The 13,417-nt window shown below is 44.4% G+C and overlaps 1 protein-coding gene across 1 annotated transcript in view; it reads left to right on the forward strand.

Moving 5' to 3' along the window:
- PLXNA2 (plexin A2) overlaps positions 1 to 13,417 on the forward strand; it is a 381,872-nt gene that overhangs the window by 84,622 nt on the left and 283,833 nt on the right. Inside the window, exon 3 of the mRNA XM_083812470.1 lies at positions 2,790 to 2,909. The gene's annotated coding sequence lies outside the window, so the exon portion shown is untranslated. The remainder of the gene's footprint in view (positions 1 to 2,789; positions 2,910 to 13,417) is intronic.

The following is a 13,417-nucleotide window of genomic DNA, read 5'->3' on the forward strand; positions in this document are numbered from 1 at the left end:
TGCCACGGCTTTGATCTGTGGGCTGCTTTGATCTGCTCTCTCCGGCTCAAGCGTCCATTGGCAGATTTTGTTTGATAAGAGCATTGAAAAACGTGCACGTTCCTCACAGTCTTCTCTCTGAGGGTGGTCGAGCTCCCTTCAGGGAAGAGGGCGCACAATCCTCGTGCTGGGGGGGCTGAGATGTCGGAACTCAGCATCAGGGAGGTGGCACGGACAGGAGGCTGGACAGAAGGACAGCTGAATTACAGGTCTCAAGGCAGCTCTGCAAAGTTTGCCATGCTTGTTGCTTGCTGATAAAAAAAAAAAAAATCATCTGAATTGAGGCCATTATTGCTCGAACTCCAGTTTCGGAGCAGGGGAAGGAGGAGGAGAACGCAACTGGCTTCTTCCCTTATCCTATAAGCCCCTGAGCCCAGCGGTCAGCAAACTTGCCATGCCTCGGAGGAAAACAGCGTATTTCATGAAATTCAACATCCAACTTTAGTGCCAACTTAAGGTGAAATAGATCAGTTTGATAGCGTTTCTCTTTAGGGGGGAATAGAAGTCCAGGCACAGGAGGTATCCCCAGGCACCTGCTCAGCTCAAGCAGCCCGATATTAGCACAGTAAATGTGGGAGATGAATGGGGCTTCTCCCGAGGCGCTCCCTGTGCTGAAAGCTTCAGGGCTCATGGTTTAGGAGGTGCGACGTGTGTTTGTGCAAAATTATGGGTGCCAATCCCAGAACTAAATCAGTGTTGGTGATGTTTTTATGTACATTTCTCAGTGTCTCAGAAATTAAGAGTAGACTCTCATGGGTGACGAGAGGGAAATATTGTCCGTGTAACTGCAGTTCCTTCTGCTCCAGCCCGCTATTAAGCTCATTTAGCCCAAGTCATTTAAGGCCCGTGCTCTCTTTCTTTAACCGCATCTGCCGAATTAAATTCCCTGCGCTGACAGTGATGCTTTCAAAAGCTCCGAATCAATTCTTCAATCACTCCACATTCTTAGCTGTGATTAAAAACATGTGTCCCCTAATTAAGCTAACGAGAAATTGTTAATTGGCACAAAGCCCCCCTCTGAGTGTGCTTGTTAATGTCACCATCGCTTTGACAGGAGAAGGAATATAAATGAAGGGCAGGCGGCCTTACCAGAATTCAAAATCGGACTTCTGGACGTAGGCTTTGTGTGTCAGGCAGCAGCCATCGGCCGGGGGGCTGCCTTGGCTGGGAAGGTCAGCAGGACCGAACAGAGGAGTGCCGATGTGGCGGTCTCTTCTGGTGCTTCCTCGTTGAAACGTGGCACGGCTTTCCTCGCGGTCCTTCCTGCACTCCTGAATCCTATCGAGTCCCGCCAGGCGTAAGCTGGGCCGCGCAGCTTCCCTGGTGCTTCTGGTGTAAATGAGAGGAGGAAGCCTGCCTGCGTGCTGGGCAAAACACTCCAAGGGGGGGAGCCTTGGCTGGGAGCGGAGCAGCCAGGGGCTGGGTTCTTCCAGCTGCTGGCTGGGCCGCAGGGGCACTGTTCTGTCCTCTCTCCTCTCCTCTAGTTCAGGCTGGGCAGGATCAGTGCACAGCTGCCTGCCTCTGCCCGGGTACACTTGGTTTTAAATGATGCCGTACCTCAAACGAGGTCCGAAATCCCACTTTCCTAATCCTTGTCAGGTCCCAGAGGGACGTTCAAAGAGTTAACGATGATGTTTGGATGCAGAGCTCGGCTCGTCTTGGTGGATGAAGGAATCCCAGTCCTGGCACAGCGCTTGCTGCCATATGCAGCCGCGCCAGTGATATTTTCCTTCATCATTTTTCTTCTCTGTGTGTTCATCTGAGGTATTCCCGTTCCAAGCTCCTGTTCTGTCCAACACACTACCCAGGCTGTAGCGGCAGTAGTTGCCTCTGCTAAATGAATGTTTGCTAATAATGCCTTCCCGTCTGGATGCTCATCGTATCTGCTAAGCGTATTTGTCATTTCTTCCATCCCATTTCCATTATAACATAAATAACAGACAGATTGGAACCCACACTGTCCTGCGAATTGGCAGTTGCTATTTTGACCACACTGCCTTTTATTGAGCTATAATAAAGTATGCTCTTCTAAGACTCTGCCCTGCAATGGGTAAAGCCCAAGCGGCGCTGTATGGAGAGCGTGGCTATGGTAATGAAGTTTTAGCATGTCACATCTTAGCCTGGTCTATCAAGCTGCAGCGAGGAGAGGAAGAGATGAAACAAACTGAAAGCACGCTGCTTTTATCATTTGCTTGGATCCTGGTGCTTCAGGTTGAAGTCTTCCTAAGCAAATCTATCACTTTCGAGCCAGATGCAATCACCTATTTCTTTCCATGGCTGGATGCACAAACTTCAAAAGTCAAAACTGACTGTACTCTCAGATCTTTTGATGGATGCAAGGTACCATTTTGATTACTTCTGCACAGCTGAGCAGGGCACAAATCCTGAGACACCGAAAGGAGAGTGGTTTGGGTAAACACAGGATTAGTTCACAAATGCTAGGACTATTTTTAGCATTTATGCTCTTTTTTATTCTAAGTATATGGAATATTGCAAATAGCGTGATACCAAAAATACTGTAATGTGTGCATTTTGCTATGCTTCTGATTCCCGGGGTTGCACGAGTGTGTCTGTAGTTAAAAGATTTATAGCTCTGGGAGAAAGGTATGGTTGGGCCATGAAAAGTTATTTATCGGAGCTCTGTTCCTTCCGTACCAGGACCACTGATTGCAGAACACTTGTTTTAGAAATTCTAAAGGTCAGAGCTGCAACCTTGCCTCCTGGTTCATGTTGTTATGTGCATGTCACAGGTAATGGATGCTGCAAGGAAGCACTGGCAGAGGAGAAGCGCAGGCTGTGAGGAAGGGCATCATACCTGTCCTTTGCAATGAAGCAAGAAGGAGACTGGACTACGGGTCTGCTGCTCTCAGGTATGAGAGCTCCAGGGAGTATTGATTTCTGCAGGGAATGGGAAATAACGTTTCAGATAGTTTTAATATGTTACGTAAACTACAACTCGGAAAAATACTGATCTGAAAGACCACATCCGTGTTAGACCTGCTAAGTACACCCAGATGGAAATGTATCTCAAACCGCGCACAACTGACAGATTTGTCATAAAATCTAGTCTGTTCTGTCTAAGTTGATAAGGATGCCACTCTCTGTATCACACAAGGCGAGGTGTCTCAGACAGAGAAAAGCTCATATTTCTGTTCACTGAGGTGTTGCTGACACAATTTAGCATGCAGTATCCAGCTCGTTTAGAATTCAGTGCCAACTTCATCCGCATCATAAAGTGAATCCTGTTTTACAATTCCCTTGAACATTCTCTAAATGATGGCATCTGAAAACAAGCAGCACAGTTTATATGCTGGAATTGTACTTTTGAAATTAATTCTTAGCAATATAATCCAGGATATCAGTCAGACATGTATGAGCAGAGGGACTGCAGTGCCTGGGAGCTGGGACTGGAGCCTTTACACGTGAGCCAAGAGCCGCGTGTCTGCAGCTCACCGCGTGCCTGGCTCATTTCGGGGCTCTGTGGGTACGGGGTGGGAACAAGCACATGTAGGGAATGTGCACACAATGGAAGGGAAGTTTGCAAGGATTGTGTACATTGAGTCGTCAGTTGTTTTTTTTTTTTTGTCTTGTGGTTTGTTTGGTGTTTTTTTCATTATTATTTTTTAGGGTGGGGTGTCTCACTTTCCAGTTTTCCCAGGGAATATCTACTTGTGAAAATCAAAGGTATTCTTAGGAACCCACCAGTTATAATGATAGTGGAAGTTAGTAATAGAATTCCTGTAAATAAACAAACAAAAAACTTGAGAGATGAACTCCAGCCAGCTGGTAGCACACTAGTCAGGCCATGCACCTACACTGGAGAAATGGTCAAGATTCCTGTCTGCTTGCCTCAGTCGTCACAAGTGAACCCCCCAGTTTCTTACCAACTCTTTGCTTTTCTTATTGTGGGTTTGTATTGACCCAGCCCTGTGGAAATCCGATTTCCGCTTGGGTGCCTGACTTGCTCTAATAGTACTAACCTATCCCTAATTATCTTATTTCTAATGTTCCTATTTCCTTGGCATGCAATTTTAGCCTAAAAAGTAGATGCATGCACGCACATGGAGATTTACAACTTGTCCCATTTGTAAGTCAATTTAGAACTTTCCATATTTTAATAATTCAGAGACGAACAGGATTTCAGTGTGGCACAATCTCAGTCGCAGGAGCACCAGCAGTTGGCCAATGATCGCTCGTCTGTGATTCAATAAATGATAGATAACTGCAAGTTAGCGCTAGGCATCTGAAGCAGGTGTTGGAGAGCTATAAGTACGTATCTCTTCTAATGCATTCTTTACAAATTATTTGCTGGGACTTTCAGCTCTGTGATGCGTCAGCTCAGGAGGGATGTGAAAAGCTGCCTTTATGCAGAGATAAAGTGATACGCTTTCATGGTAATAGTTTGTTTTAAAATTAGTTTTACATCTCATCTATTATGAAATGTGAAGATACTCTTCTAGCTACCTATGAGATCCAGGCAGTCAGGTGTGAGCAACAACAAAGACCTGCTTTCCATAATGCTCAATCAGAGTGTGCCAGTTCCTTATTTTTCTGCTTTCAAGACTGCCAGCGTGCGCGATCGCGGAGAGAGCACCCCGTGGGCGCGCAGTGCAGTGGCACGGCAGCTTCCCAAAGGCAGACCGGGATCGTCTGGGGAGTCTTTCCTGTGCCCGCTGTGGTAAAATTGCTTCAAACGTTTATAGGTGCTCTCCTGGTAGGAATCCCAGCAAGGTGAGGAGAATGTAGAACAACTGGGTCTTTTACAAAGAGTCCTCCTTGCTGTGCTGTAAGGAGCATGGAATCAGAGTGTTTGAATGGAAGCGGAGACAATTAAAACATGATGAGTTAAGAGACTGTACTGGAGTAAGAGCATGAATTTGTTTACGACTGATGGTATGATGGCTCTGTGGCGCATTTATTTGTTCATGTTACAGATAACCGAAAGGTAGATGGCCCTTTCGTAGGCTGTATAGCGGGTGGCGTGTCCTCCTCAGGCTTTTGTGTTCTTTCCAAGACCGGTGTCCCAGCAGCACTTGCATGGAGCAAACAAGTGAGAGCTTTGGAAGCTCTTTCTGTGCCATCGTTGGTGAGATTCTCTCCAGCTTGTGGTAGGGCACCCTACAAATGCCTCTTTTGCAGGGCAGTGCCTGAGATTTCTGTAAGGTCCCCTTCTCCTGGTGTAGGGAGAGCTGAGAACCAGCATCCCAGGCAGCTCTGCCTCGAATTGCTGCTCGTGTCTCTGCAAGACGGGCTCAGTCCTGTAAGCAGAGAGCTGGTTCACTCCTGCACCACCGCGTCGCTCAGATCCGTTCCGAGCCCGATGAGCTTGGCAGACCGGCTGTAAAGTTTCAAAGAGAAAATTGTGTGATTTACTCTTCTGTGACCAATGAATTTCATGCAATTATTCCAAAACTCTATCTGCATTTCTATCTACTCTTTGAAAACAAATGGAACTCATCAAAAAGAAAAAAGATGGAGCCAGCCCACTGAATAGTTCAGAGGCAAGAAAAAAAAGTGTCACTCTTTAATGCAACTTGTCCCTGATTACACGATTGTTCTGTTCTGAGTAACTCAAGAAGATTATGGTAAAAAGTCAGGGATTAAAAGGAGACTTTGAGTCAAGTAATTCTTTTGCTAAAATCTTGGATAAGTGCTTTCAGTTTTTCAAAATATTTGGATACCTCTGTCTTCTACTGTCTCCTGTCTTGATCCAAAATGCTGAAATTCCCTGACAGGAAAGCCTGCTTTTGTTCCATTTCCACATCAATTTTGGAGAAAAGTTTCAGCTGCCTTTTGAAAAACCTCCGGGTTTCTACAAATACAAACCAAGGGAGTATGCTCTGGTTTCAGTTCCACTTCTGATTATCGCTTAGTGTTAGGGGTGCCGTTATCAGCACGGAACATTAGGGCTTCTGGACTTCGAGGGGTTTTTGTGAAATATCCTTTTGTGTTAACTCTTCCTAAGAACTTCAGATTTTTCTTCAGCTTACAACTTTGTCACTGCTGCGTGTCTTTCTGCAAGTTCTCGGTGCTCTCTCCAGGCTGTCAGCGTCCCTAAATCTGGCTGGGATTCCAGGGGCTCGCTCTGTGAAACGGAGTTGTGGCCTAAGCTTTGCTTCCCAGCTGGAGGGGCTGCAAACTCCATTTAGGAAATGGAGCTACTCACTGTAAGAGAGAGATCTATCCATTTTTCTTCGGGTGTTTAGAAGAAGTACCTGTTGCAGCTGGGTAATGAAATACCTCGCGGTCCTGGTGGTGGAAATGAAGATGATGAGCACGTGAGAGCAGCCCAGTGAACGTCACCGGCCTTTCTTAAGCTGTCCCCGTTTGTTCCTGGTGGGATGTGGTCTGACACCCAAGAGTGTCACATGCGGAAGAACTGAAGGAAGACTCAATCCCTCTAGCATGAAAAAATAACTCGGTACATATTTGAAACACCTCATATTTCATTCCTTAAGCTAGTTATTCTAGCCCCCATGCTCAGAGCCTTTTCACACACGGATCCCGTAGGTAAACAACCAGTATCTAATCTAATGATCAAAGTGCTTTAGTTAATTTGTTTATTCAATTTGCTGGTAGATACACACCAGAAGAGCCTTCCCCTCTTGCACTCACATGGCTCAGAGGGCAAGAAGGAAGCAAATGGAGAATGCATAAAAATGAGTGTTACAGCGGGCACGGGTGGGAAGAAATGCAGTTAGGAGGAAATTGCTGAGCACAAACAGTGGATCCTGCAACTTTTACCAGGGTAGAATGTACAAAACTTGCTAATGCTCGTGTGGCACATCCAGTTATTCTCTAATGATTTCTATCGTTTTTGTGAGTGGTAATGCATCTTCCTTTATATATTTACATATATATACACATACATTCTCAAAAGTGAAATGTAATTTCTTGGATAGTGGAACTATCTGTAAAGGTAGATGCATGTGCTGTTTTTTCCTCTTCCCTTTCATAGTCATAATGCATTTCATGATTTCTTTGCTTTACAGCATCCTTTTAAAATGACACATTTTATCAATTCTCTGGGTAATATTGATGTTTTGCCCTTTTAAACATGTCATTTGATTTTCTGATGTTCCTCTCCTATTCTCCATCTGTTTTCTTGTAATGCTTTCATTTGGTGGCAATTTCTCATTGGGTCCCTGTAGGTTTATTCCAGGAGTTGCCTTGAGCATATTTTTCTCGTGTTTTGAAATGTCTGACATGCGACCAGATTCCTCCAGTGTGTGAGTGGTGCAGGCACCGGTCCTGTCCTCACTGCAATCTTATTTAAGTCTTTCATCATGCAGAGCACATTTTCTTGCCTTCAAGATCCCTGTGGATTCAATCAGAGAACAATTTTTAAAAGCAAGTGAGGAAAAAAACCACCATGGTATTTTAGATTGTGGACATGGCTTGTGTGGCTTTGTTGGAGGTGTTCCCTGGAAAAAAAGGAATCCCGAGGTATCAGAAAACGATAGGGAAGCCTGTGCTTTCTCCAGTCCTCCTCCATGGTTTGACTTTGAGTGTTCTCGGTGTGATGATTATGGGACACTGGTGCCAGTGCACCAGTGCTGCTGCGCTGCTCAGGATAGCTATTTCCAAAAAATATATGTTCATAGAAAATATGGCCAGATTTCAAATTGATTTGGCATGGATTTTCCTTTACATTTTCAAGCAGAATTTGGAAAATATCTGAAAAGTTATAGAAAAGTTATTTGAAAAATTAGGGAAACACTGATGTTGAAGCAAAGTTTGAAGGGCGGCTGGAGAGGTACCCCAGCTTCCTGACTTTTGGGACGAGCTGCCCTGAGAACAGGGAATATATCTCAAACACTAAAAAACCTAGCTCCTTTAGTTCTGCTATTTTAAATGTCTCTAGACTTTTTTGTTGTTGTTTTTGGAATTTAGGTGTAATAACTGCGGGTTTTTTTCTATTTCATTACCTTTGTTATGGCTGACAAGCTGCAGCCGAGGACCATGTATTTACTATTGGTTACAAAGGAGAAAAGTTTCCTGGAATTAGTGGAAATTGCATCCATGTGTGAAAACTCAGCATTTGGGATCATTGTGCCCATTATCCACCAGTGAGTGTAATAGGTTTGAGCAGATTTTTTGTCTCGGACTTGTGAATGTAGCTTCCAACTGTTTGCTACTAAATAGCTCCTTCGGAAATAAATCCAGAATTATGTTCTGTGTGTCTTAATGTGAAAGCTGTGTGTGTATGAGAGATTTTCCAATATGGTTTAAACAGCCCAAGCTGATATTTTTTCAATAGTTTTTCTAGCGGTCTAAGAAGATATTTAGATATGTCCAGTATATAACCTCCATATCATCTCAAATGGTCTTTCCAGGTCTGTACTTATCCAGGCTGACTTAAGGGACAAATGATGTTCAGCTGCATTAACACAGCAGATGGAGCATTATTCCAGCCTGGACGGCAGGAGAACAGAGTTTACCTCCAGACTCAGCAGATGTCAATTTATATTAACGAGCAATGGCAACACACAATATATTTTATTTTCCTTGTAACCTGTCTTCATTACAAAACATCTGCATACTTTATATCCCGTTCCAGATGTTTAAAATTAATGCTGTAGCAAACAGCTCACATTTTGTCTTTCACTGATTTTTTTTTTTTGTCAGCATAAAAATTAGCTCTGATAAAAATGAAAAACCTAGTGATGGTTTTCACTGTGTTTTGGAGAAAGTCTGTATTACACTATCAATTTCAGTAGCACAGTGTGCTAAAAGGAGCAATAAGACAAGACTGCTTGTCACATATTTATGAGCTTATGAACCTTTTGCTGTCCCTTTTGTTATCCCTTCCCTTGGCAGTGCACTGAGACTCTGAACCCTGAATTAATGCAGAAAGGATGAAGATCTACTTTCTAGTACATACGTCCAGGGTACTTGGCAGTTTGTAAATGTCACTACTGGAAACAGGGAAAAGAAGTCGTGTGGTTGTAAGCCATTGAGTCTGTCATTGTCACAGGCTTAGGAGAAAATGCATCGAACAGTAATGAGTAGCAGGTAAAGGACATTAAGATTAAAGGAACTTATATTTTTCTTTATCTTCACAACAATCTACAGATGAATTTCCTAAGGGTGCAAGGGGCTAAAGATCTTTCTTACCCAATAAGCTGTAAATCCTAAAGCCAGAGACCTCGTGGCTGGCCTGAAAATAGCCTTTCATGTAAATACGCAGGGCCTGAAAAATGGCTGAAAATTTATTCAAGGCATAATTACAGCAACGGATCTTGAGATGTTTTGTGGTGTCCTTCATTTCTTATTCTTCAAAGCTCTTTCTATGGCAGAGTATCTTATTGAACCTATGGGAAGCAAAGCAGCTTATAGGTCATTGTTAGAGAAGAATAGTTCACCTAATTATGAAGGGCATCTAGGGAAGCGGATAGAACTAACGTATACATTCACGTGTGTGTATTTTTACACTCCTGCTTATATATGCATGTACATTTATGTGTATACATATCTGTGCATGTATATACAGCTGTGCACGTGCGTAGGTGTGTAAGGTCCCGTCTCAATTACCCTGAAACCACAAAACTGCCTGTGCTAAATGGCACCCAGATGCTCAGGTGAGCTGACTCAGACCAGTTTCGAGGCTGATCTTCATCTTCGTGTACAGCTTTAGTTCTGGTCCAAATGAATTTGACTTCTCTTAACCTAGAGGAGGAGATGCATGCCTTCCCCAGAGGCAGACTTGCACTGCATTCTTGTATAGGCCCGGAAAAGAAATATATCTTTGTTTAATTTAGTGTGACTTGATTGTTGACTCAATTGCAGGTCAGCAGCATACCCAGGAAAGTCATATAAATCTTTTTCTCTGCCGTGTGGGGGAGAAAACAGATGGACACTAGAGTATATTAATGTTCATTCTCCTTGGGAATCAATAGGAATCTATATTTTATAAATGGGTCTACTAAACACAAGAGAAAATTCATGAAGCAGAGATAGAAAGAGGGAGAGAATGAAAAGCCAGCTAATTCCTTTCAGACTACTGATTATTATCAGCATCCTTGAGACATATGTCCATTGAAGGCCCGGTACGGCAGAAGGCAATGATTCCGCATTTATTTTTTTGCCTGGACTGATTGCATTAGCTATGCAGAAACATCAGGCCTGATCCTGTTATTTCTGGAGTACCCTCAGCTCTAAATGACATTTATCACCTCTAGGTACAAAGCTGCTGTTTCTTATTCAGCACCTATTAATAGCAAAGGGAATCTTCTCTGCCTTCAGTAGGAACGGGAACAGGTCTGTGATGTTAATAAGCAATTAAACGCAGCCTAAATAGATGCACAGGAAAAGGAGCATGGAGTAGGAAAAAAAGAAAAGAGGACAATGAGGATTGTTTTACAGGTAACTTTGGGGGTGAGATTTGGTGCGATTTAATGGGAATAGGATTTGGAAGGAGCAGGTAAACTTTAAAGTTGAAGGGAAGTTCGTATGGAAGAGAGGGAAAAATTAGATGTCGGATTTCTGGGAGAAGAAGAGGAGTGATGAAAAAGAAGCAGAAGAATGAGGTGAAGGGGAGGGAAATGGGAAGTTGAAAGAAAAAGCAGGCAGCAAACAAAGAGGCAGAGGCAGTTACTGCCATGGCTGTTCCCTCCCTGAGGTCGGGGCTGTGTGCTTACTGGGAGGCAGAGCACCCCTCGCACCTCCTCGACGTGCTGTTCCCCTCCTGCGCTGCTGCAGCCCCCCAGTGCCGCCCTCCCAGGGGGCTGGGGGCTCCTCCTTCAGCTGGTGACCCCTCTGGGCAGTGTTCACCTCGAGCTTCGTTTTCTTCCTTCCCTGGCACCAGATCTCTGTCCGGTGTTGTTGCCCCCTCCCATTTCTCCAGAGGGGAAGAGGCGAAAGGGGGAAAAAAAACAAAGAATCATTGCGCATAAAACTGTAGCTCAATTTCCATAAAGAAATAGAATTAGAGAACGATAGAAATGAGAAATATTAGCCTGTAACACCACATGCTTCATCAAAAACCCAGCCTTGCAAAATGACAGCAGACATCAGTAATTGCCAAAACACCAGCTTTATTTATAGACGTCGGGGAGAGAGAGATGCGCTCCGCACAAATTCCAATTAAGGACAAACTACCCAGCTTAGAGGGAGCTGCTCGCTCATTTGCAGTGGCAGAAACTCCGTAACCTTCATAGTCTTGGTGACTCGCCTGAGATTATTAGGAAATAACACACCGATATCGTATGCAGACCCCACCTTTGCAGGGCATTTGCACTTGTCTGCTGTTAGAGAAGCAAAATCCCGTTATATGCAGTTCAGGCAATACGAACAAAGTCCAGCCCTCTTGCTGGTTTTCCTTTCGGCTGTTTTGGTATGTCGTGTTTCAGAAGCCCCTGATTTTCTGTGCTGCTGGGTTGTGTACAAAACCAGATGAGAAGCCCTCAATGTACCCAGGAACGGGTTCTGAGCCGGGGGAGCAGCCACCTGCATACCTCCGGGTGCTGATCCCAGGGCTTTGGGAAGGCAGGCACTGCTGACTTGCAGATGTGGCGTAAACCAAAGATCCTGAATGCTTTGGGGAAAATTTTCTTGCAAGAGAAGGGATGCAGGCCCTGTGTGCCTGTTCAAGTCATCTTACATGTTATTAGGTTAAGGAATTCAGTTCCCCTGATCGTTTCAGTTCTGCCCAAAAACTCAGTGCCTGCAGAACTGCGCTGGTATGAGTGGTGCTTGCCTTGTGGGGGTAGTGAAAGCAGGGATTAAAAATATTGTAAACAAAAGATAATGAATGGTCAAAAGGGAATTTGATGGTAGTGTCTGCAGGTTGGATGCTAAGACTTGTAGGCAGTGGATAAGGAAGGCGGTGGGACACAAAGAAGTCATTACCCTATGGAGTTAGACTTTTTAAAGTACATTAGGAACAAATAGGGCTGAAGCTGTGCTATTGAGTCTTTGTTGGAAACTGAGATTACAATACATATTTAAATATTCAATTCTTACTGAATTCTTGCTGAAAAATTTCATTCAGCTTCTTGTTCTCCATCTTTTATACAGTGTAGCGGAACGTAACACAATAGGGATAATGAAACAAATAAATTGTGCTTTTGATCTTTATTTTCTCAGTATTTTGGAGTATTTCTCCCCGCTTTCTTTGCAATAGCCCGTGTACAAAGCCAGGGAAGAACAACCAGTCAGACACACCTTCCCACACGAGGGGTGCTGCCCAGCCTGCCCGCTGCTGGAGGGGGGCTGCTGGGGGCAGGATGCGACCAGGGCCTGGGCTGGGGGCGTTCGGGGCTCCCAGACCCGGGACTTGGGCAGTTCCTTGTGCTTTGTTCGTAAGGACGAGGGACTTTGATCCTTCTCTTCACAATGGAAATGAAGAATAATTCTATTTCTTTTTCTTCTCTGCTGTTGCAGGTTCAGAGTACTTTCTGTTATTATTCAGTGCAGTTATTTAATTTCTGTTTTCATTAGAAGAGAGACTTACAGGGTAAACCCATTGGTTTATATTGGGGGAAAACCCATAAATGAAAGGCACGTTGGGTGTATATTAGTAACTAAGTGGTTTACAGATCTCCATGTAGCTCAAGCATTTTAAGTAGACTGATTGTTTTGTTGTTAACTGTTTCACCTATTAGCTCTACTCTAATTAAATCACTTAATTTCCATGAGGGAAGATCTGCCTGAGGCCTGAGCTGACGAGGATTAGGATTTTAAGGACTGAAAGAATCATGTTAGGAGCACACCAAGCTGTTTCTGCCCTGTGGTGTCGGAAAGATGGGATCCTTTCCCCCAGCTTTCTCCATGTAGCTGTTTTCACAGTGGAGCTCCACAAACTGAGGCTGTAATCAATAGGCTCAACGCAACGTGAGGCATCCCCAGGGGCCCAGAAACCCGGGGCAGGTTCCTCTCGTGGCTGCCTTTGCCCAGCCAGGAGGGAGCGGAGGAGGTGGCTCAGAGATCCGGGGGCTGGCACATCCAGCGTGAGGCCTGGGGACCTGAGACTGGAGCCGGCCGATTTTTGTCAGCCTGTTTTAAAGGCAGGAGCAGCAGCTCCTTAAGCCTTCCTTTGGGTTTTGTGTGTAGCAAGGACTGGCGGCAGCTAATGTCTCTAAGAAATACCGTAAATCCACAGTGACACAGCAGCAGAAGGCTCGGTCTGACCTTCCGAGCGGTTATTGGGCTATACCAACACAAATACCACACAGGACAAATTATTTTGTTTACAGCACCATAGGAACATTTGTTAGGCTGAATTCCGCAGCGCATTTGCAATACTTCCGCTGTGGATCACTGGAAGAATCTATTACCATGTGTATGATAATGGATGGGTTTAATCAGGGACTGAAAGTATTTGTTTTACGTTTTCTCCCAGTGTAGCCCATTAGTAATCTTCTTTAATTGCAAAGGC

This window comes from Anser anser (assembly GCF_964211835.1).
Source record: "Anser anser genome assembly, chromosome: 27".
Classification (NCBI taxonomy): Eukaryota; Metazoa; Chordata; class Aves; order Anseriformes; family Anatidae; genus Anser; species Anser anser.